This window comes from Rhinatrema bivittatum, chromosome 6 (assembly GCF_901001135.1).
Source record: "Rhinatrema bivittatum chromosome 6, aRhiBiv1.1, whole genome shotgun sequence".
NCBI lineage: Eukaryota > Metazoa > Chordata > Amphibia > Gymnophiona > Rhinatrematidae > Rhinatrema > Rhinatrema bivittatum.
Window position 1 is genome coordinate 2791153 of NC_042620.1, and position 24805 is coordinate 2815957.

The window sequence follows — 24805 nt, forward strand, 5'->3', positions numbered from 1 at the left end:
CTGTGGACAGATAGCAAAAACCAGTCGGCCATTACTGTACTCAACCAACAAGAAACACTGAACTCAAGTAAGAACATACGCATCTAAATCTAGGGACTGGATGAACACTTACCAGTAACCCCCTGGGACCCGGAGCCCCCACTGACAATCATTCGGCAGCCGAGGGCAGGAAGCTAAGTCCATCTGTCTAATAATAATAATAATAATATATTGCTGTCTATGCATTAATAGAATCTCTCTCTTTCTACATATTGACATTGTTTTTAAATTGCTGTTGGTTTTCTTTAAGATTCAAGAACAAACAAACAAACTAGCTTTAAATTAGATAAAATCTCTTTGGATTTAGCTGGCACTACTAATCTCCGTTTAGATATCAATATTGGGCATAAATTTACTCAGGGTTCCTTTAAAGTAAGGACAGAAAATTCCAGAAACAGCGCTGCCCTAACTAGAGTGGGGGCTGCTGACTCAGAGCCAGCAGGGATTTTGATCAAGGGTTAACTGTTTAACTCCCTCCCACCCTACTCCTCTGCCCACCCACCCCTAGGTTTACTTTTCTGATATTGTCTGCCTAAATACATAATTGGCAACAAGATAAATTAGTAAATTGGTATTTCCTTAGGTGTTATCCATCAAATACATTTACCAAAAATGAGGACAATCCAATGTAACTATTGTGGAGCCTTTATTCTGAGGGAAATCATCTGGAAACTTAGGGCCTGCCCCATTTGTTCAGAACTCTGTTCCTTGAAAAAGGAGCTGGCTGAAGTTAAAGCTGAATTAGCTGCAATAAAGAACGTTTCACCCACTTTACATTATTCAGGAATTAATTCCCCAGTACCACAGAAAAACCAAACGTCAAGGAAAAAGGGGTTTACAGTGGGCTCAGGCAGGATAAGACCTGTGACCCACAGACACCCGTTATTGACAGCTGTGCAGCCCACAAATCTACCCCCCCCCCCCCCACTCATACAGGGTATTAAGGAACTCAAAAAACAACAGGATTACAGTGGGCTCTGGTAGAATTAGACCTGTGATGCGGAGACACACAATGTATCAAGTGACACAAGTACAAAACGCCTTCTCTGTATTAAAATACTGAAGAAGTTCTTGAGAAAGAGATTGAAGTGTTATCTGAAAAGAAAGAAGAAACCCAAGGCATACAGTAATTCCATAATACAATCAGTAACCAGAAGAAAGAGCTCACTATGCTGGATGACTGTCATCAGAGGCACTAATCTGGGAACTCAGCGAGGGAAACACTATACAGTTAAAGGCCTCTCAGGATCATCGGCCAGCAGAAATGCTATTCAAACAGTCAGTGACAGTAGGACATTAGAATGTCACCCCCCAAATACAAATGGAATAAAAAAATGCAAAGTGGATAACAAAAGTCAGCTAAATAAGTAACAGAGAGTCCAAGAAAAGCATTAACCTGTACCAGAACTGCTGGAAAGCTATGTGCACAAATGCTCGTAGTTTGGGCAATAAAATCCCTGACCTGCAAGCCCTAATAGTGGAGGCGGACTTGGCCATTGCTGCTATCACGGAGACGTGGTTCACGGATTCACATGATTGGGATACTACCATAAGAACATAAGAAATTGCCATGCTGGGTCAGACCAAGGGTCCATCAAGCCCAGCATCCTGTTTCCAACAGAGGCCAAAACCAGGCCACAAGAACCTGGCAATTACCCAAACACTAAGAAGATCCCATGCTACTGATGCAATTAATAGCAGTGGCTATTCCCTAAGTATAATTGATTAATAGGCATTAATGGACTTCTCCTCCAAGAACTTATCCAAACCTTTTTTGAACCCAGCTACACTAACTGCACTAACCACCTCCTCTGGCAACAAATTCTAGAACTTTATTGTGCATTGAGTGAAAAAGAATTTTCTCCGATTAGTCTTAAATGTGCTACTTGCTAACTTCATGGAATGTCCATACCGGGACATAACTTATTAAGAAAGGACAGAGAGGACAGAAAAGGGGGAGGAGTGGCTCCTTACGTCAAAAACAATATCCAAGCATTCGAGCTGCAGGGTAAATGGGGCAAAGAAGCAGCTTTCTGGACCATCCTAAAAAAATGATGGGACATCCGTTTTATTGGCGTGGTTTACAGGCCTCCAAATCAAATGGAAGTACTAGACAGAGATCTGATTGAAGACATCCAAAAGATGAGTAAGAAGGGAGAAGTGGTGATTGTTGGAGACTTTAATCTGCTGGACGTGGACTGGAGAGGATCACCTTGCTGGTGGCTGAAAGGAATCAGTAAGTTTTTGCTTGGGACATTGTCTTTTTTAAAAGTATTGGGGCAAAGTTAACTATCTGGGAATTTATTTAGTGTGTTTGTGCCTTTAATAGTCAGAAAGGCAGTGAACAAACATGTTAGACTGTTTGTATTTTTAAATAGTCAGTCAATAAGGTAGCTAGTAAGCAGTAGGTAGTGTGTTTATTTTTAAAAGTCTGCAGAACTGAGTGTTCTGCAGACTTTTAAAGAACTGAGTGTTTGTACTGAAAAAAAAGAAAATCCACAAAAAGTAGCCAGAAGCTAGAAATAAGCTAGGAGCAGTGTATACCTAAGTAAAAAAGTTGAATAGTTCAGCTCAGGTACTCACCTTGGAAAGGTGTTGATGTAGTGTGATTGGGTTTGAATAGGGACCAACATTTGTTAATCAAGAGAGCAGTGAGTCACTCTGGCTAACTGAAGTTAGAACACAAGAACATAAGAAAATGCCATACTGGGTCAGACCAAGGGTCCATCAAGCCCAGCATCCTGTTTCCAACAGTGGCCAATCCAGGCCATAAGAACCTGGCAAGTACCCAAAAACTAAGTCTATTCCATGTAACCATTGCTAATGGCAGTGGCTATTCTCCAAGTGAACTTAATAGCAGGTAATGGACTTCTCCTCCAAGAACTTATCCAATCCTTTTTTAAACACAGCTATACTAACTGCACTAACCACATTCTCTGGCAACAAATTCCAGAGTTTAATTGTGCGTTGAGTAAAAAAGAACTTTCTCCGATTAGTTTTAAATGTGCCCCATGCTAACTTCATGGAGTGCCCCCTAGTCTTTCTACTATCCGAAAGAGTAAATAACCGATTCACATCTACCCGTTCTAGACCTCTCATGATTTTAAACACCTCTATCATATCCCCCCTCAGTCGTCTCTTCTCCAAGCTGAAAAGTCCTAACCTCTTTACTCTTTCCTCATAGGGGATTTGTTCCATTCCCCTTATCATTTTGGTAGCCCTTTTCTGTACATTCTCCATCGCAATTATATCTTTTTTGAGATGCGGCGACCAGAATTGTACACAGTATTCAAGGTGCGGTCTCACCATGGAGCGATACAGAGGCATTATGACATTTTCCGTTTTATTCACCATTCCTTTTCTAATAATTCCCAACATTCTGTTTGCTTTTTTGACTGCCGCAGCACACTGCACCGACGATTTCAATGTGTTATCCACTATGACACCTAGATCTCTTTCTTGGGTTGTAGCACCTAATATGGAACCCAACATTGTGTAATTATAGCATGGGTTATTTTTCCCTATATGCATCACCTTGCATTTATCCACATTAAATTTCATCTGCCATTTGGATGCCCAATTTTCCAGTCTCACAAGGTCTTCCTGCAATTTATCACAATCTGCTTGTGATTTAACTACTCTGAACAATTTTGTGTCATCCCCAAATTTGATTATCTCACTCGTCGTATTTCTTTCCAGATCATTTATAAATATATTGAAAAGTAAGGGTCCCAATATAGATCCCTGAGGCACTCCACTGTCCACTCCCTTCCACTGAGAAAATTGCCCATTTAATCCTACTCTCTGTTTCCTGTCTTTTAGCCAGTTTGCAATCCACGAAAGGACATCGCCACCTATCCCATGACTTTTTACTTTTCCTAGAAGCCTCTCATGAGGAACTTTGTCAAACGCCTTCTAAAAAATCCAAGTATACTATATCTACCGGTTCACCTTTATCCACATGTTTATTAACTCCTTCAAAAAAGTGAAGCAGATTTGTGAGGCAAGACTTGCCCTGGGTTAAGCCATACTGACTTTGTTCCATTAAACGTCTTTCTATATGTTCTGTGATTTTGATGTTTAGAACACTTTCCACTATTTTTCCTGGCACTGAAGTCAGGCTAACCGGTCTGTAGTTTCCCGGATTGCCCCTGGAGCCCTTTTTAAATATTGGGGTTACATTTGCTATCCTCCAGTCTTCAGGTACAATGGATGATTTTAATGATAAGTTACAAATTTTTACTAATAGGTCTGAAATTTCATTTTTTAGTTCCTTCAGAACTCTGGGGTGTATACCATCCGGTCCAGGTGATTTACTACTCTTCAGTTTGTCAATCAGGCCTACCACATCTTCTAGGTTCACAGTGATTTGATTCAGTACATCTGAATCATTACCCATGAAAACCTTCTCCATTACGGGTACCTCCCCAACATCCTCTTCAGTAAACACCGAAGCAAAGAAATCATTTAATCTTTCCGCGATGGCCTTATCTTCTCTAAGTGCCCCTTTAACCCCTCGATCATCTAACGGTCCAACTGACTCCCTCACAGGCTTTCTGCTTTGGATATATTTAAAAAAGTTTTTACTGTGAGTTTTTGCCTCTACAGCCAAATTATTTTCAAATTCTCTCTTAGCCTGTCTTATCAATGTCTTACATTTAACTTGCCAATGTTTATGCTTTATCCTATTTTCTTCTGTTGGATCCTTCTTCCAATTTTTGAATGAAGATCTTTTGGCTAAAATAGCTTCTTTCACCTCCCCTTTTAACCATGCCGGTAATCGTTTTGCCTTCTTTCCACCTTTCTTAATGTGTGGAATACATCTGGACTGTGCTTCTAGAATGGTATTTTTTAACAATGACCATGCCTCTTGGACATTTTCTACTTTTGTAGCTGCTCCTTTCAGTTTTTTTCTAACAATTTTTCTCATTTTATCAAAGTTTCCCTTTTGAAAGTTTAGCACGAGAGCCTTGGATTTGCACACTGTTCCTTTTCCAGTCATTAAATCAAATTTGGTCATATTATGATCACTATTGCCAAGCGGCCCCACCACCGTTACCTCTCTCACCAAGTCCTGTGCTCCACTGAGAATTAGATCTAAAATTGCTCCCTCTCTCGTCTGTTCCTGAACCAATTGCTCCATAAAGCTATCATTTATTCCATCCAGGAACGTTATCTCTCTAGCGTGACCCGATGATACATTTACCCAGTCTATATTGGGGTAATTGAAGTCTCCCATTATTACTGCACTACCAATTTGGTTAGCTTCCCTAATTTCTCTTAGCATTTCACTGTCCATCTCACCATCTTGACCAGGTGGACGGTAGTATACCCCTATCACTGTAGTCTTCCCTGACACACAAGGGATTTCTACCCATAAACATTCAATTTTGTATTTAGTCTCATGCAGGATGTTTATCCTGTTGGACTCTATGCCATCCCGGACATAAAGCGCCACACCTCCTCCCGAGTGCTCCTCTCTGTCATTGCGATATAATTTGTACCCCGGTATAGCACTGTCCCATTGGTTATCCTCTTTCCACCATGTCTCTGAGATGCCAATTAAGTCTATGTCATCATTTACTGCTATACATTCTAATTCTCCCATCTTACTTCTTAGACTTCTGGCATTAGCATACAAACATTTCAAAGTTTGTTTTTTGTTTGTATTTTTATTCTGCTTTTTAATTGATAGGGATAAGTTAGAATTTTTTAGCTCAGGTGAGTTTTTAGTTACAGGCACTTGGACTACTTTTCTAATTACTGGAACCTCACTGTCGGGATGCCCTAATTCTAATGCAATGTTTGACAAAGTTCCTCATGAGAGGCTTCTAGGAAAAAGTAAAAAGTCCTGGGATAGGTGGCGATGTCCTTTCGTGGATTGCAAACTGGCTAAAAAAACAGGAAACAGAGTAGGATTAAATGGACAATTTCTCAGTGGAAGGGAGTGGACAGTGGAGTGCCTCAGGGATCTGTATTGGGACCCTTACTTTTCAATATATTTATAAATGATCTGGAAAGAAATAAGACGAGTGAGATAATCAAATTTGCAGATGACACAAAATTGTTCAGAGTAGTAAAATCACAAGCAGATTGTGATAAATTGCAGGAAGACCTTGTGAGACTGGAAAATTGGGCATCCAAATGGCAGATGAAATTTAAGAACATAAGAAAATGCCATACTGGGTCAGACCAAGGGTCCATCAAGTCCAGCATCCTGTTTCCAACAGTGGCCAATCCAGGCCATAAGAACCTGGCAAGAACCCAAAAACTAAGTCTATTCCATGTTACCATTGCTAATGTCAGTGGCTATTCTCTAAGTGAACTTAATAGCAGGTAATGGACTTCTCCTCCAAGAACTTATCCAATCCTTTTTTAAACACAGCTATACTAACTGCACTGACCACATCCTCTGGTAACAAATTCCAGAGTTTAATTGTGCGTTGAGTGAAAAAGAACTTTCTCTGATTAGTTTTAAATGTGCCCCATGCTAACTTCATGGAGTGCCCCCTAGTCTATTATCCGAAAGAGTAAATAACTGATTCACATCTACCCATTCTAGACCTCTCATGATTTTAAACACCTCTACCATATCCCCCCCTCAGTCGTCTCTTCTCCAAGCTGAAAAGTCCTAACCTCTTTAGTCTTTCCTCGTAGGGAAGTTGTTCCATTCCCCTTATCATTTTGGTAGCCCTTCTCTGTTCCTTCTCCATCGCAATTATATCTTTTTTGAGATGCGGCGACCAGAATTGTACACAGAATTCAAGGTGCGGTCTCACCATGGAGCGATACAGAGGCATTATGACATTTTCCGTTTTATTCACCAATTTGGCAGTGCAATAATAATGGGAGATTTCAATTACCCCAATATTGACTGGGTAAATGCAACATCAGGACTTGCTAGAGACAAAGTTCCTGGATGCAATAAATGACTGCTTCATGCAGCAATTTGTTCAGGAACCAACAAGAGAGGGAGCTATTTTAGATTTAATTCTTAGTGGAACGCAGATTTGGTGAGAGAGGTAACGTGGTGGGGCCACTTGGCAACAGTGATCAAAACATGATCAAATTTAAACTAATAACTGGAAGGGGGACAATAAGTAAATCTGCAGCTTTAACACTAAACTTTCAAAAGGGAAACTTTGACAAAATGAGGAAAATAGAAAAAACTGAAAGGTGCAGCTACAAAGGTTAAAAGTATTCAACAGGCTTGGACGTTGTTTAAAAATACAATCCTAGAGGCGCACTCCATATGTATTCCATACATTGAGAAAGATGGAAAGAAGGCAAAACGTTTACCGTCATGGTTAAAAGGTGAGGTGAAAGGTTATTTTAGCCAAAAAAACATCCTTCAAAAATTGGAAGAAGGATCCATCTGAAGAAAATAGAATAAAACATAAGCACTGTCAAGTTAGGTGTAAAACATTGATAAGACAGGCGAAGAGAGAATTTGAAATGAAGTTGGCTGTAGAGACAGAATCTCATAATAAAAACTTTTAAAAATATATCTGAAGCAAGAAACAGGTGAGGGAGTCAATTGGACCGTTAGATGACCGAGGGGTTAAAAGGGCTCTTAGAGGAGATAAGGTCATTGCAGAAAGACTAAATGAATTCTTTGTTTCTGTGTTTATTAATGAGGATGTTGGGGAGATACCAGTTCTGGAGACGGTTTTCATGGGTGATGAGTCAGATGAATTAAACCAAATCACTGTGAACATGGAAGATGTAGTAGGCCAGATTGACAAATCTGGCCTACTACTAGCAAATCACCTGGACCAGATGGTATATACCCAGGGTTCTGAAGGAACTAAAAAATGAAATTTCTGATTTGTTAAAATTTGTAACCTATCATTAAAATCATCCATTGTACCTGAAGATTGGAGAGTGGCCAATGTAACCCCAATATTTAAAAAGGGATCCAGGGGTGATCCGGGAAATTATAGACCAATGAGCCTGACTTCAGTGCCAGGAAAAATAGTGGAAACTATTCAAGATGAAAATCGTAGAGCATATAGAAAGACATGGTTTAATGGAACACAGTCAACATGGATTTACCCAAGGGAAGTCTTGGCTAACAAATCTGCTTCATTTTTTTGAAGGGGTTAATAAACACGTGGATAAAGGTGAACCAGTAGATGGTATACAACAAAAATTAAAAGTGCAAATGGCAATCCCAAGATACTATTTTCAATTGTAAAAGATTTAACTACGATACAAGATACATCCTCTTTTACAACTTCCAATGACTTTTGCAATAAAATCGCAACATTTTTCAGGAAGAAAACAGAAGACATCTCAATAGAATTTGATTCATTACCTATTCTGAAAATTACCCTTCCACAAATGGCTTGTTCATTCTCAGAATTTTCTTCAATCACTGACAAAACAGTCATCAATATTTTATCCAAATCAAAACCCTCAAATAGCCCTTTCAACTCTTGCTTCGGTTTTCTACTCAGAGATATAAAAGATCACATTGCCCCATCAATATCAAATCTGGTAAATGCCTCTTTATCTCAAGGCATTTTTCCTGACTTTTTAAAACAAACATCTATCTTACCTATCCGTAAAAAGAAAAAACATGATTCCTCAGACTTAACTATCGACCAATTGCATCACTACCATCTATTTATTTATTTAAAACATTTGATATACCGGCATTAGTTTTGAACATCATGTCGGTTTACAGTAAACAGTTTAAGATTGGAAAGTTACATTTTAACAGGGAAAATCAGAACTGGGAGAGGGATTAACGAAAGGCAGCTGAGAAGACAGAAAAACTAGAGAGAGTGTAACAAACAACAAAATCTATCGCAAAAATTATAGAATCTGTTGTACTGCATCAAATTACCGATTACATTGAATAAAACAATATTTTACACAATGATCAACATGGCTTTAGAAAGGGCCATAGTACAGAATCTCTGCTTATTTCATCATTTAATACTACCATTAGAGGCTTTGACTAACACCAATTACATACTAGTTTTGCTCGACATTTCCTCAGCATTTGATGCCCTGAACCATAACATATTACTCTCCAACTTATCTCAGATTGGTATTACAGGCTTGGCTGTACAATGGTTTTCTTCATTTATAACAAATAGCAAAGAATCACGATGGGTAATTCACATTCACACTGGTATTCCACTACAACAGGTGTTCCCCAAGGCTCGGCTCTCTCCACTCTTCTTTTCAATCTATATTTGCTCCCTTCTCTGCCGTCTTCTTGCTGGTTTAGATTTAAATTTCAAAATATATACTGATGATATTCAGTTCACAGTTCCGTTCACTGAATCTTGGACTAAAACCTTTTCTCTACTTCAACCATACTTGTCTACAATAAAAATATGACTCTCATATAACAGGTTGAAACTGAACACAAGTAAAACAGAGATACTTTACCTCTCAACCATTCCAGATTCAATTCACCAACCACCTTCAACTTTTATATTCGAGAATCAACCTATTATAATAAAACATGATGCAAAAAATTTGGGAGTAACCATAGACTCCAGACTTGCAATGGACACTAACATATCTGAAATAGTGAAAAAATCTTTTTTCAAAATCCATATGTTAAAAAAACTCAAACCATTACTACTTCCAAATGATTTGTTTAATTACTCAAACATTAATCCTATCTGCATTGGACTATTGTAATTCTCTGTATCTCGGCCTACCACAATCAACGATTTATCCACTACAACTTGTACAAAACGCAACTGCCCGAATGCTCTGTAATATATCACGTAGAGATCATATCACTCCCACTTTACAATATCTACACTGGCTTCCCATTTCATTCCGCATAACTTACAAAATACTGTCTATAATACATAATCTGTTATACAATGTTAACTCTACCTGGTTTTGTTCATTACTAAGAATCTATAAGCCCACCAGACAGCTCCGTTCTCTCGATAAGTGCATTCTTGAAATTCCATCCATAAAATCAGTCAGTTTATCCCTAACACATAAATGTGCTTTCTCAGTAGCTGGACCTAGTTGCGATGGAGAAGGTACAGAGAAGGGCAACCAAAATGATAAAGGGGATGGAACAGCTCCCCTATGAGGAAAGGCTGAAGAGGTTAGGGCTGTTCAGCTTGGAGAAGAGACAGCTGAGGGGGGATATGATAGAGGTCTTTAAGATCATGAGAGATCTTGAACGAGTAGATGTGACTCAGTTATTTATACTTTCGAATAATAGAAAGACTAGGGGGCAATGTATGAATTTGGCAAGTAGCACATTTAAGACTAATCAGAGAAAATTCTCTCTCACTCAACGCACAATAAAGCTCTGGAATTTGTTGCCAGAGGATGTGGTTAGTGCAGTTAGGATAGCTGGGTTCAAAAAAGGTTTAGATAAGTTCTTGGAGAAGTCCATTAACGGCTATTAATCAAGTTTACTTAGGGAACAGCCACTGCTATTAATTGCATCAGTAGCATGGTATCTTCTTAGTGTTTGGGTAACTGCCAGATTGTTGTGGCCTGGTTTGTCCTCTGTTGGAAACAGGATGCTGGGCTTGATGGACCCTTGGCCTGACCCAGCATGGCAATTTCTTATGTTCTAATGGTTGGAGACAGATGAAGAAATGGCAGAAATATTAAACGAATATTTCAATTCGGTGTTCACTAAAGAAGACCCCAGGAGAAGGAGCGTAGCTAGTTAACAAGAAACTGGAGAGGAGTGGAATGGATGAAACTTTGTTTACGGAAGAGAATGTATGGGAAGAGCTAGGAAAAATGAAAGTGGACAAAGCAATGGGGCGTGATGAGGTTCATCCCAGAATACTGAGGGAGCTCAGAGATGTCCTGGTGGCTCTGCTGCTTGACCTGTTCAATAGATCCCTGGAAACGGGAATGGTGCCGAGTGATTGGAGAAGACCGGCGGTGGTCCCTCTTCACAAGAGTGGGAGCAGAGAGGAGACTAGTAACTACAGGCCGGTTAGCCTCACTTCGGTGGTGGGAAAAATATTGGAGTAGCTGCTAAAGGAAAGAATAGTGAACTATCTACAAGCAGCAGAATTGCTGGACCAGAGGCAGCATGGTTTCACCAAGGGAATGTCCTGTCAGATGAATCTGATAGACTTTTTTGATTGGATGACTAAGAAATTGGATCAAGGAAGAACACTCGTTGTCATCTACTTGTATTTTAGCAAAGCTTTTGATACGGTCCCGCACAGGAAGCTTGTGAATAAAACGAGAAGCATCGGAGTGAGTGCCAAGGTGGTGGCATGGATAGCAAACTGGTTGAAGGACAGAAGACAATGTGTGATGGTAAATGGAACTTACTCAGAAGAGAGAGAGGTGATGAGCGGAGTGCCGCAAGGGTCGGTTTTGGGACCGGTCTTGTTCAATATCTTTGTGAGTGACATCACGGACGGGATAGAAGGTAAGGTCTGTCTATTTGCGGATGATACTAAGATCTGCAACACAGTGGACACGCCGGAAGGAGTGGAGAGAATGAGACGGGATTTAAGGAAGCTGGAAGACTAGTAAAAGATATGGCACCTGAGATTCAATGCCAAGAAGTGCAGTCCTACATATGGGGTGTGGAAATCCGAAAGAAATATATTCGATGGGGGGTGAAGGGCTGATGTGCACAGAGCAGGAGAGAGATCTTGGGGTGATAGTGTCTAATGATCTGAAGTCGGCAAAACAATGTGACAAGGTGATAGCTTAAGCCAGAAGAATGCTGGGCTGCATAGAGAGGAATATCGAATAAGAAAAGGGAAGTGAATATCCCCTTGTACTGGTCCTTGGTGAGGCCTCACCTGGAGTATTGTGCTCAGTTCTGGAGACCATATCTCCGAAGGGACAGACAGGATTGAGGTGGTCAAGAGAAGGGTGACGAAAAAGGTGGAGGGTCTTCATCGAATGACTTATGAGGAGAGATTGAAGAATCTAAATATGTATACCTTGGAGGAAAGGAGGAACAAGGGTGATATGATTCAGACTTTCAGATACTTGAAAGGTTTTAGTGATCCAAAGTCAACGACAAATCTTTTCCGTTGGAAAAAAATCAACAGAACCAGGGGTCACAATTTAAAACTCCAGGGAGGAAGACTCAGAACCAATGTCAGGAAGTATTTCTTCATGAAGAGGGTTGTGGATGCCTGGAACGCCCTTCCGGAGGAAGTGGTGAGGACCGAAACTGTGAAGGATTTCAAAGAGGCGTGGGATAAACACTGTGGATCCATAAAGTCTAGAGGATGTGAAAGAAGAGAAGAGGCATGGGGGTGGCTTGCTGGAATGACAGCTACTACCTGATGATTAATAACCTTATTCAATAAACAAACACATGGTTAATGCGACTAACATTGCTGTATGCTTCAACGGCAAGAGGAAATGTGGGAAAAAGGATTTGCATTCACAAATAAGCGTGGGAGTATCCTGCTTGTTGCAGCGGTTACTACCGCAAACCAAATTAGCCTGCTACTTCACTTTCAATGGCAAAGAGGATTTATATGCACCTAAGGAGCGCGACAAAGGGGCATGCCCCTTAGCATGTCCCATCATCATATTGTCTCTTACCCCCAGATAACAGACCCAGCTCTTATCTAGGGGATCCCTCACCTCTACAACTCAACCGTTTGAACAGAACTTCATAGACTACACCATCACCCCACACTGGCCACAGACGGACACGACTTAACCCTCTGGCCTCCACTCAACCTCATTAGTGACTATCTTATCTTCTCCAGCCTTTACCACCCAGCTATGAGCCATAACCACCCCTGAAACGCTGCAGCTCTCTTCAGTACCTCAACACCACCAGAGCGACCCACATTGTTGCAATCTTACAGCTGCCTCTACTGCCTATTATAATTACTGCCTATTTAATTACTACAACTGCCGTGCATTCACTGGCTACTGGCTCTGTATTGTATTGCATTGCTCCATATCATCTGCATGGCTATTACTTATAAACTGGTTTCCCCCAACCTCTCCTCCCAATCGCCGCCTAGTAACCCCCTAAACCCACCGTCATACCCCTCTCCATCTCCACCTGGTCTTTCAATGGCATCCCACCCTATTCCCCTGTATTCACCACCCACACAACAGACTCCCATTCCCATACCACCACAAATCCCCTCCCCTTTGCAAGTCCCTTTTCCCCATTCTCATTACCCCCCTTAACACAATTTCTAGCACTCACTACCCTCTCAATAATCCTATTCAATGCGCAATCCCTCTCCAAAAATAACACAATCCTCAATGATCTCCTTATCGACTGTAAGCCTGAGATCTGTGCCATTACAGAAACATGGCTCAAGGAAACTGACATTGTCCTCCTTAATCAACTCCCTACCCTCTCTTATAAGATTTTCTCCATTCCAAGACCTAAGAAAAGAGGAGGTGGCCTCCTCTTGGCAGTCAAAAAGCACCTAAACCTAAAGCCTGTGCACATCGACCCCCCCCCCCCCCCCCCCAAACTGGAAATTGGCTTGTTCATATCCAGAGTTACAAATCTGCCTTATCTATGCCCCTCCAGGCTCCCTAGAACTCAGTCCCTCCCCCATAATTGAATTCATCTCTGACAACCTCAACATTGAAATCCCAGCTATTGTATTAGGAGACTTCAATCTCCACATAGTCTCATCCCCCCTCACATCGTCCTGCAAAACCTCTCAACTCCTTCCAAGCCATAGACTTTAAACAGATTATCTCATCCCCTACCCACAAAGCTGGGCACTCCTTGGACCTCATCTTCATTAATCCATCTATTCACTCTCCTAACATACCCACTTGCACCTCCGGTTCCCTGGTCAGACCACTTCCTCATTGAAACACTACTTTCCATAAATGCCCCAACCACACGTAACCCGGCACAAAGCACAACTATTGTATTCAGAAAACCCTGCACCAGTGAGGACCTAACTTCAGCATTATCCAATGCCCTACCCGAACTTGACTGCACCAACCCTGACGCAGCCCTGGCCTCCTGGAGCAACCTCACACTTACCAGTAAAGCAGGAGGGTAGGCTATCTAAAAAAGCTGTTTAGGCAAATATGTAGATTAGATTTTTTATTAAGATTAAATATTTGCCTAAGCATCCTCACACTTGACATCGCTAATAAACTATGTCCTATCTCAAGACGTGAGTTGCGGTCATCCTCTAAAAACCTGCAACCATGGTACACTGCTGATCTAAAAATATTTATTTATTTATAAACTTTTTTATACCGGCATTAGTAAAAAAACATCATGTCGGTTTACATTTTAACAATAGGAGTGAAAGTACATCATAACAAGGAGATGGGGAAGGGACAACACAGCAAAGCACTGGAAGAACAGATCAAACTGCAGAAGTAACAATACAAAAGTATAACTGCAAGAGATAAAAATATAGAAGTAACAATGTATCGTCTTAACAGGAAGAGATGGCACTTAGCACGGACTAAGTAGGGGATAAGGGGATGATACGTTCAGCTAAGGGGTGTCGGAGGCAAGACATAGGGGGGTGAGAGAGGAGAAGAGCTAATCCGGATAGGCCTGTTGAAACAGCCATGTTTTAAGTTTCTTTTTGAATTTGATTGGGCAAGTTTCTAGGCGGAGCACTGTGGGCAAGGAATTCCAACGTGTAGGGACTGCAATAGATAAGGCACGGTCTCTGGTTGAGGAGAGACGTGCTAGTTTTAGAGAAGGTACATGCAAGGTTCCTTTGTGGACTGTTCTTGGGTGTCTAGTATCTGCACGGGGCTGAAAGGTATATCTAGCCAGTGGGAATTGTGAGAATGCATGGATTTGTGTATGGTGGTTAGTATTTTGTAGATTATTCTGGAAGGGATAGGGAGCCAGTGGAGGTCCTTGAGAATGGGGGTGATGTGGTCTGTTTTACGTGCGTTGCAGATGATTCTGGCAGTTGCATTTTGCAACATTTGCAGAGGTTTTACTGTAGAGTAGGGGAGACCTAAGAGGAGTGAATTACAATAATCAAGTTTGGAGAAGGGAGGTTTGGATCACTGTGCGGAAATCTTGAGTGTGTAATAGGGGCTTGAGTTTTTTTAAGACATTAAGTTTGAAGAAACCATCCTTGAGTATGGAGCTCACACATTTTTCCATGTTTAACTGTTGGTCAAGTAGGACTCCCAGATCTCTTACGAAAGGTTGATCTGTGATAAACTTGCAGGCCGGGTCTATGGATAGGGGGGTTTGGGGGGAGAGTTTGAGGATATGAGGAGGAGTTCAGTTTTATTAGTATTCAGGGCAAGGTGGAGGTGGGTAAGCAAGGAATTTATGGATGTAAGGCAGGTTTCCCAATGCTTTAGAGCATCGGAGATGGAGGAGTGGATGGGGTTGATGATTTGGACATCATCAGCGTAAAGAATGAATTTAAGTTTGAGGTCGGAGAGTAGATGGCATAGGGGTGTTAGATAGATGTTGAAGAAGGTGGAGGAGAGGGAGGAGCCTTGTGGGACTCCTTGTTCCAGGGGGAGAGGGGTGGAAATTGTGTTATCAATTTTGACTGAGAATGTTCTATTAGTTAAGTAGGATTTGAGCCATGATAGCGCAAGGCCAGAGATACCGATGACTTCAAGGCGAGCAAGGAGGTGGTTGTGACATATGGTGTCAAAGGCCACGGATATGTCTAGGAGGGCGAGGAGGTAGCTACGGCCCTGGTCCATTCCTATAAGGAGGTGGTCCGAAAGGGTGAGGAGGAGGGATTCCGTGTTGAAGTGTTTTCGGAAACCGAATTGTGAAGTGTGAAGAATATTGTGGTTTTCTAGGTAGTCCGTGAGCTGCGAATTGACTCTTTCCATTATCTTGGTGATGAAAGGGAGGTTTGAGATGGGTCGGAAGTATTGAAAATATTGAAAAACAATCTTAGACAGAGAGAGAGAATATGGCGTAAAGACCCTTCACCGCAACACGCCTCCAGCTACAAATCTGCCCTTCACCACTACAGACTCTCCACGCTCAAACCTAAATGCGATTTTTATGCGTCCAAAATACACGAGTATTTATTTTATTTTATTTATTTAATTTTATATACCAGCAACCGTTTGCACATCGTGCCGGTTCACAAGTAACTTACAACAGAAAGTATATAGGCATAGCCTTTACAGAGAACGGTGTATAACGTAAAACGCAGTAACAGAACAAATAACTAAGTAACTGGGGAGGGATGAGGGGGGGGGGGGGGTCGATACAAAGGGGGGGCAGGAGTACATGTACAATCCCAAGGCCCTTTTTTCTTACGTTGCTGACCTCACCAAGTCTGCCCTGCCCCCCATCCCGGACAATGAAGCTTCAGCTAAATTTATTTATTTATTTATTTGAAGAGTTTTATATACAGTTATTCGGAAAGCCATCATAACGGTTTACAAGGTGAATAAATTTTAACAAAGAGGTTTTGAGATATCATAACATGTTGTAATTACAATAATAATAAACATAACCAAGTAAGTCTCTGCAGATATAAGGTTGATTGTGGAGGGAGGTTAGTTAGGTTGAGAATTAAGGTTATGAGTTCATTTGAGAGTTGGTCTGTGTAGATGATTGTGGATCCAAGAAGAATTTGCGAAACAGTAAGGTTTTTAGGTCTTTTTTGAAGCTTTTTAAATTGTGTTGAGATCTTAGGTCTTCAGGTAGAGTGTTCCAAAGATTAGGGGAGGCGATGGAGAAGGCTCTCTCTCTTGTTGTTGTTAGATGAGCATCTTTGACAGTGGGGATTGATAAGAGGTTTGAATTGCTGGATCGTAGGTTTCTTGAAGAGTTTTGAGGAGTTATGTTAAGGGTTTTAAGACCTTGATGATCTTTGTTAAGGACTTTATGGATGATAGTCATGGATTTGTAGGCGATTCGTGCAGGGATGGGGAGCCAGTGAAGAGATGGCAAGATAGGCGTAATATGGTCATTTCTTTTTTTTCCAGTTAAGACTCTAGCAGCAGAGTTTTGAAGTATTTGTAGTGGTTTGAGGGATGAGAAGGGTATACCTATTAGAAGGGAGTTACAATAGTTGAAGGTGGAGAAGATAAGTATTTGAAGTACAGTTCTGAAATCATCGGTGTTGAGAAATGGTTTTAAATGTCTTAGGGTTAGGAGTCTGTGGTAACCTTCTTTGGTTTTGTTTGATATGTGGTTCTTAAACGACAAGTCTTTGTCGATGATGATACCGAGGTTCCTGGAGTGGGATGTAGGGATTATAGCTGTCATGTGTTTGTCAGGAATTATCAGGGGTGGTGGAGCAGGGTTCTGTTTTTTGTCCATCAATATAATTTCGGTTTTGTCAAAATTGATAATGAGTTTTAGGGAGTTTAGGAGATGTTTGATAGAGATTAGTAGATATGATGTTTTTCTGTAGGTGTCTTCAGTTGATTTTTTTATGGGGATCAAAAGTTGTATGTCATCAGCATATAGGAAATGTGTTATTTTGGTTTTTTGGAGAAGTTGGCAGAGGGGGAGAAGGTATATGCAGATCCTTGGGGGACGCCAGTGTTGAGGTTGATCATTTTTGATGGGTTGTTGTTGGTTATTACTTGGTAGGTTCGGTTAGATAGATAAGAGGAGAACCATTGTAGTGTGGTGCCTGTTAATCCAATTTGTGAAAGTCGTTCTAACAGTATCTTGTGGTTTACTGTGTCGAAGGCAGCTGAGAGGTCAAGGAGTATGAAGAAGAATTTTTCTCCTTTGTCAAAGCCTCGTAAGATGATGTCATTTAGTGAAATGAGGAGAGATGTTAAGATTTTTTCTAAATCCATATTGTGATGGGGGTAGGATTTTGTTTGATTCGAGATAGTCATCCAGTTGAGTATGTACGATTTTTTCGATGGTTTTGGCAAGGAATGAAAGGTTTGATATTGGGCGGTAGTTGGTAAGGATTTCTGGATCAAGGTTGTTCTTTTTTAGAATAGGTTTGATGATGGCAGATTTGAGGCATTTGGGGTAGTTACCTTCAGTTAGGGATAGGTTGACAATTTTTGTGATGGTTTTTGAAATGGTGGGTTCAATATTTTTGAGGGTTGTAATTGGGATGCTGTCTAATGGGTGGTTTGCGGGGTTCATTCTGTTTATAATCGATTGAATTTCAAGTGTAGAAGTGATCTCAAAGTTTGACCATGAAGATGTTAGATTGACGTTAAGTTTGGTGATTTGGTTGTCTTCAGTTGTGTTGGTTTGAATTAGATGTGCTATTTTTTGATTGAAGAAATCAGCAAAGTCATCACTTTTGTGTTTGGTGCAAGTAGATTTTTGGTTTGTTTTGGTAAGTTTTTGAACTATTGTGAATAACATTCTGGGGTTATGATGAAATTTGGAGATTTTGCTGGAGAAGAATTCTTTTTTTGCATTGTTGATGATATTTTTGTATTCAGATAATTTATTCCGATAGTTGTTAAGGGTTGTTGCATTTTTATTTTTTCTCCATTCTCTTTCTTTTTTCCTGAGAAGGCGTTTGGCAATTCTGATGTTTTCATTATACCATTGGTTATTGTGTTTGGTATTGTGTTTGGTTTTTGTAATGATGGGGTTGATTGAGTCTGCTACGTTTTTTGTGATATTTAACCAAGATGTAGTTGCAGATTCAGAGTCCTCTAGGTTTATGTTGTTTAGTTCTATTTGTAGAGTTTTTTGTAGAAGATCAGTGTTGAATGGTGGACGGTAGGAGAAGTTGTTAGGAATGGTGTTGGCTGGTTTGAAGCTGGAATTAAGGGTTAATTTTGCTTGAATCAGATGGTGGTCAGACCAGGGAATTTCAGTGGTTCGAACAGAGTTTGATTGCCAGAAATCAGTGTTGATGAAGATGAGGTCAATAGTGTGTCCAGCTTTATGAGATGGTGATTGGATTATTTGGTTTAGATTTAGAGTAGAGAGGGCATCAGAGATAGTTTGGCAGGTTTTAGATTTCGATGGAGAGTTGAAGTGAATGTTGAAGTCTCCAAGGATTATGATGGGTTTGTTGAGAGAAATATTATTCATGATAAATTCTATGAAAGGGGAGCAGTTTTTGTCGAGGGTTCCAGGAGGACAGTAGGTGAGGCAGATTTGTAGTTTCGGTGAGTCGAATAGTGCAATTTCAAAAGGTGGAGAGATGTTTGAAGGACGTAGTTTGCGTTGAAGGTATTTTTTTGAGATGAGCATTAAGCCACCTCCTTTTTTGTTTTTTCTGGGAATTGAGGAGATGGTATATTCTGGGTTGGAAAGTTGGTTGATTAGAACGGTGTCAGTTTTTTTGAGCCAGGTTTCAGTTATTGCGATGAAATCAGGTTTGGAGTCGAAGAGTAGGTCATTGATTATAGGAATTTTTTAAATAATTGAGCGGGTATTGATGAGTATGAAAGAGAGTAGTAGGTAGTTTGAGAGTTGGATATTTGCATTATTTTTGTTTGTTGGTTGTTTTAATTTGTTGAGTGGTTTGGTTGTGTGTAACTTGTGTGTTGAGTGAGTGTTTGGGAGGGGAGTGGGTAGTTTGTTTGAAGGTGGTGGTTTTGAATGCTTTTTTTTTTTTTGAATTGGGAGGGGGTGAAGGTAGGAGATGATAGGGGAAGCTTTGTAAGCTACGTCGAATGGGCTGCACGAAGGGGCGCACAAAGGGGCTTGCTCCTTTGGCCGCGCTCCTTCAGCACGGCGCGCGGGGAAAGTGTTAATTTAAAATCCACTCACCCGGCCCCTCCTCTCCTGTCAGGGGGCTGGCTTTGCTGCGGGTCAGGTGGTGTTGCTGCTGAGAGGCCTTTCCGAGGCCTAGTTCAGATTCGGTGATGCTGGCTGTTATCGCGTTCGGGTGGGGGTCCCCTCGATAGTCTCCCTCGGAGCTGGTGGAGGCAGTCGGGAGAGTGAAGCGCGTATGGGGAAACCCCTGCGGAGTTTTGGCATCGGCACGGTGCGAGAGGATCCCGGCAGCGATGGAGGAGTCCCCAAGAGCTGGTAGGTGGGGAAAGGCTGATTAATGGTCCCCTGGTGTTTGGGGGTGCACCCGGGGTGAGTGTTAATTTAAAATCCACTCACCCGGCCCCTCCTCTCCTGTCAGGGGGCTGACTTTGCTGCGGGTCAGGTGGTGTTGCTGCTGAGAGGCCTTTCCGAGGCCTAGTTCAGATTCGGTGAATGTGAATAGCTAGCTCTGTACTTCCATAGGAAAATTGCTAACATATTCCTCAGATTCCCAAACTCCTCACACTCCACCCACTCTTGCCCTGACCCAAATACTGCCATCCTTGACTCCCTCGACCTAACCTCTGCCAAGGAAATTGAATCAATTCTTAAAAAAAAATCAAACCTGCCAGCCGCCCCATAGACACCTTCCCCACAAAAACCCTCATTTCTATTCCCAACACCATCGCCAAACCTCTAGCTAATATCATTAACTCCTCGCTCTCCTCTGGCATAGTCCCAGACACACTCAAACAAGCAGTGGTTAAAAACCCTTTCTCAAAAGACCATCGTTAGACTCAAATGACCCTTTGAACTTCCGACCCATCTCAAACCTTCCCTTTATCTCTAAAATTATGGAAAAGACAGTTAATTCCCAACTTACGGATTATCTTGAAAACAACAAGATCCTCCACCCATCCCAGTTTGGTTTTCGCAAGCACCTCACAGAAACTCTTACTCACCTCCTCTCTGACCACCTCAGAGGTATGGATCAATGTCATTGCTACCTTCTGGCCCCTACTGGATATTTCCGCTGCATTTGACACAATCAATCACAACCTCCTCCTCACCTGTCTGATGGAAATAGGCATCTCAGGCTTAGCTCTCCTGTGGTTCAAATCCTATTTATCCAACAGAAAGTTCTCTGTCAAAATAGGTAATGCAGAATCTACACATGTTAAAAAAGCTAAAGCCACTTCTGCTGTCATCAGACTTCCGAACCGTAACACAAGCTTTAATATTATCAAATCTGGATTATTGTAATGCACTATACATTGGACTCCCACTATCATCTTTACGCCCACTTCAGCTTATTCAGAATGCTACTGCTAGACTGATTTTCAACCTTCCTAAAAGAGAACATATCTCCCCAGTACTCCAACATTTACACTGGCTTCCCATTACTCACCGCATAAAATACAAAATCTTAACCACTATCCACAACCTACTTTATAACCCTAATTCTATATGGCTCTGCTCTATGCTACACATATATAAACCAACAAGACAACTCCGTTCCACAGACAAATGTTTACTGGAAATTCCATCAGTCAGATCTACCAGCTTAGCCCTAACAAGAAACAGAGCTTTCTCAGTTTTTGGTCCTTCCTTGTGGAACTCTATACCAGACAGTATCCGAATGACATCTAATCGAAATGAATTCAAAAAGACGGTTAAAACCTTTCTATTTAATGATGCATACAATCTCAGTACCACCATTTAAATGTTTACTCTGAATTATCCATATCTGCTTGATACTTGTAAAGAAAGAATTATTTTGTTTTATTGTGTCTTATGTTCAAATTGTTTTTATTGTGTATGTAAATTGTAAACCGCCTAGACGGACACGTAAGTGACCCCATGTGCGGTATATAAAAAAACTTTTAAATAAATAAATAAAAATACACTTTACTCTCTGTCCCAAGGTGTCCCACAGGGTTCCTCCCTCTCCTCCACCCTATTTAACATCTATCTTACACCCCTCTGTCATCTCCTATCGGACCTCGGCCTTAAGTTCTACTTCTATGCTGACGACGTCCAAATCATCATTCTGATGCACTGTAGCTCTGGGACACATGCCTTGCGTCCATCAACAATTTACTCACAAACCTCCACCTTGCCTTAAACCCCACCAAAACTGAACTGCTCCTTATATCCCAACAACAAACCCCTAGACCTTCGATTACCATTGATCCTGCCTATAGTGCCATATCCACTCAGCCTTTTGTAAGAGACCTCGGAGTCCTCCTTGATCAGCAACTGAGTTTAAAGAAACATATTAATTCTACTCTCAAGGAGGGCTTCTACAAGCTCAATGTCCTAAAAAAACTAAAACCCCTAACTCCACCCTCATGACTTCCGCATGGTCATTCAGGCCACCCTCTCCTCCAAATTGGATTATTGCAACTCCCTCCTGCTAGGGCTTCCCTACTTCGCCATAAAACCGCTTCAAATGCTGCAGAACGCAGTAGCGAAGGCCATCACAAATGCCCAGAAATCAGCCCACATCACTCCTATCCTTAAAGGCCTCCAATGGCTCCCCATCCTCTATAAAACACTCTCCATCATTCATAAATCCATCTACTGTCACAACTCCAACTGGCTTGACGAACCCTTCTGCCTCACACGCTTTAACCGACCCACCAAAGCAAACAATAAAGGAACCCTCCAGGTACCCTCTCTTAAAAAGGCACATCTCTCCTCCACAAGGGATCGTGCCATCTCCTTTGCTGGCCCCACGCGATGGAACTCACTTCCCACCTTTCTTCGACTTGAACCCTGTCCCACCAAATTCAAAAAGAAATTAAAGACATGGCTCTTTAAGCAGGCTTACCCAGATTAGATACTTACCACCCTCATCCTTTTGCTAACCTCCTTTTGACCTGATCTTGTGGATGCCTGGAATGCCCTTCCGGAGGAAGTGGTGAAGACCAGAACTGTGAAGGACTTCAAAGGGGCGTGGGATAAACACTGTGGATCCATAAAGTCAAGAGGCCGCCAATGAAGAGTGGGTGACTCGCCAGAATGATGGCTACTGCCTGGACACAATACCCTTATTCAATAAACATACACATGGTTACTGTGACTCCAACATCACTCTAAGCTTCAACAGCAAGAGGAAATGTGGAAAAAAGGATTTGCACTCACAAAGCCGGGAGTAGCTGGCTTGTTACGGCGGTTACTACCCCAAACCAAATGTGCCTGATACTTCACTTTCGATGCACATCCAGCATAGCTCTCTGCTCCAACGGCAGGGGAGAAGAAAAACTGATACTTCACGCATATCCAGCATAGCGCTCTTCTTCAACGGCAGGGGAAAAGAAAAACTGATACTTCACGCTTCTCCAGCATAGCTTCAACGGCAGGGGAGAAGAAAAAAGGATTCACACTCACAAAGCGGGGAGTAGCTGGCTTGTTACGGCGGTTACTACCCCAAACCAAATGTGCCTGATACTTCACTTTCGATGCATATCCAGCATAGCTCTCTGCTTCAATGGCAGGGGAGAAGACTGATACTTCACACACATCCAGCATAGCTCTCTGCTTGAACGGCAGGGGAGAAGAAAAACAACCAATAAGGGCTGTATAACATAGTCTGGGTTAAAACAAATAAGCATGGGTGTAGCTTGCTTATTGCGGCGGTTACTACCCCTACTAAACCTAACTAATCAAGCTAGATATTTCACTTGGATGCAGCTCCATCACTGCTCTCTACATTAATGGTGGGGGAGGAAGGGAAATAGAACCAAGAGCTAAAAGAAACAGATAAGTATGAGAGAAAAAATGTGTGAAGCTTGCTGGGCAGACTGGATGGGCCATTTGGTCTTCTTCTGCCGTCATTTCTATGTTTCTATGTTTCTATGTTACTTGCAGTACATTGCTTGTTATTTATTTTATTTTTATTTATTATTTTGTTATACCGAGTTTCATGACTAGAATCACATCAACCCGGTTTACAATTAACAATGTGTGTAAGGTAGAGAGTAACATAGTAAACAATATTCCCAATTCAAACTTCAAATACAGAAAACAATATTATGGATGTGAGAAAGTTACAATAAAACAGGGAAAATTAACTAGGATCTGGAAAGGGGGAGAAATTGAACAAAGAAATATTTACATTTCAGTCAATTGCATCAATTAATATAATTGTTTAGCAAAAATGAATATTTAATCATTTTAAATATTTAATATTTAAAAATGAATAATTCAATCAAAAATGAGGATTTAATCAAGGTCTGGGAATGCTTTTTTGAAAAGCCAAGTTTTTAGTCTTTTCCTAAATGTTAGAGTGCATGGTTCTTGTCTCAAATCAGGTGGGATAGAGTTCCATAGAGTTGGACCTGCTGAAGAGAAAGCTCTGAGACTGAAGGATTTATGTTGGTAGGTTTTGGCATGTGGAACCTGAAGTGATTCTTTGTAGTATTCCCTGATGGGTCTGGCGGATATGTGTTTTTTAAATGGGATTTGTAGGTCGAGTTGAGTGTGTTGGTGGATGGCCTTGTAGATGATAGTGATGGATTTGTACATGATTCTGTAGTGGATCGGTAACCAATGAAGGTCTTTGAGAATAGGGGAGATGTGGTCGATTTTCCTGGAGTTTGTAAGGATTCTGGCTGCTGTGTTCTGTACCATTTGTAGAGGCTTGGTATAAGAAGCTGGGAGGCCTAGTAGTAGTGAGTTGCAATAATCTAGTTTGGAGAAGATTATTGCTTGCAAGATTGTTCTAAAGTCCTGAGCGTGGAAAAGTGGCTTTATTCTTTTCAGAATATGTAATTTGTGGAAGCAATATTTGGTGGTTTGGTTAATGAATGGTTTGAGGTTAAGACGGTTGTCTAAGATGGCTCCTAGGTCTCTTACGTGAGCGGTTTGAAGGAGGGCTGGTGGCTTTGAATGTGTGTTGCTGTTTTCCGGTGATATGAGCAGGTATTCCGTTTTCGAAGCATTGAGGACTAGGTTTAGGCTGGTGAGGAGATGTTTGATTTCTAATAAGCAACTATCCCAGTATTCCATTGTTTTCGAGATTGATTCTTTTATAGGGATCACAATCTGTACGTCGTCTGCGAAGAGGAAGTGTTTCAGGCTTAATTTTGTGAGTAGTTGACATAGCGGTAGCAGGTAGACATTAAAGAGTGTGGGTGAAAGCGATGAACCTTGCGGCACCCCTCGGTT

The 24805-nt window shown here is 41.3% G+C and overlaps 1 protein-coding gene across 4 annotated transcripts in view; it reads right to left on the bottom strand.

Moving 5' to 3' along the window:
• The window catches only part of ZFAND2B (zinc finger AN1-type containing 2B), a 139680-nt gene that overhangs the window by 103729 nt on the left and 11146 nt on the right, over nt 1–24805 (bottom strand). Inside the window, exon 1 of one of the 4 annotated variants that reach the window (XM_029604979.1) lies at nt 113–429. The exons of the other annotated variants lie outside the window; for them this stretch is intronic. The gene's annotated coding sequence lies outside the window, so the exon portion shown is untranslated. Of the gene's footprint in view, nt 1–112; nt 430–24805 lie in introns of those variants that run through there. 4 annotated transcript variants of the gene reach the window in all.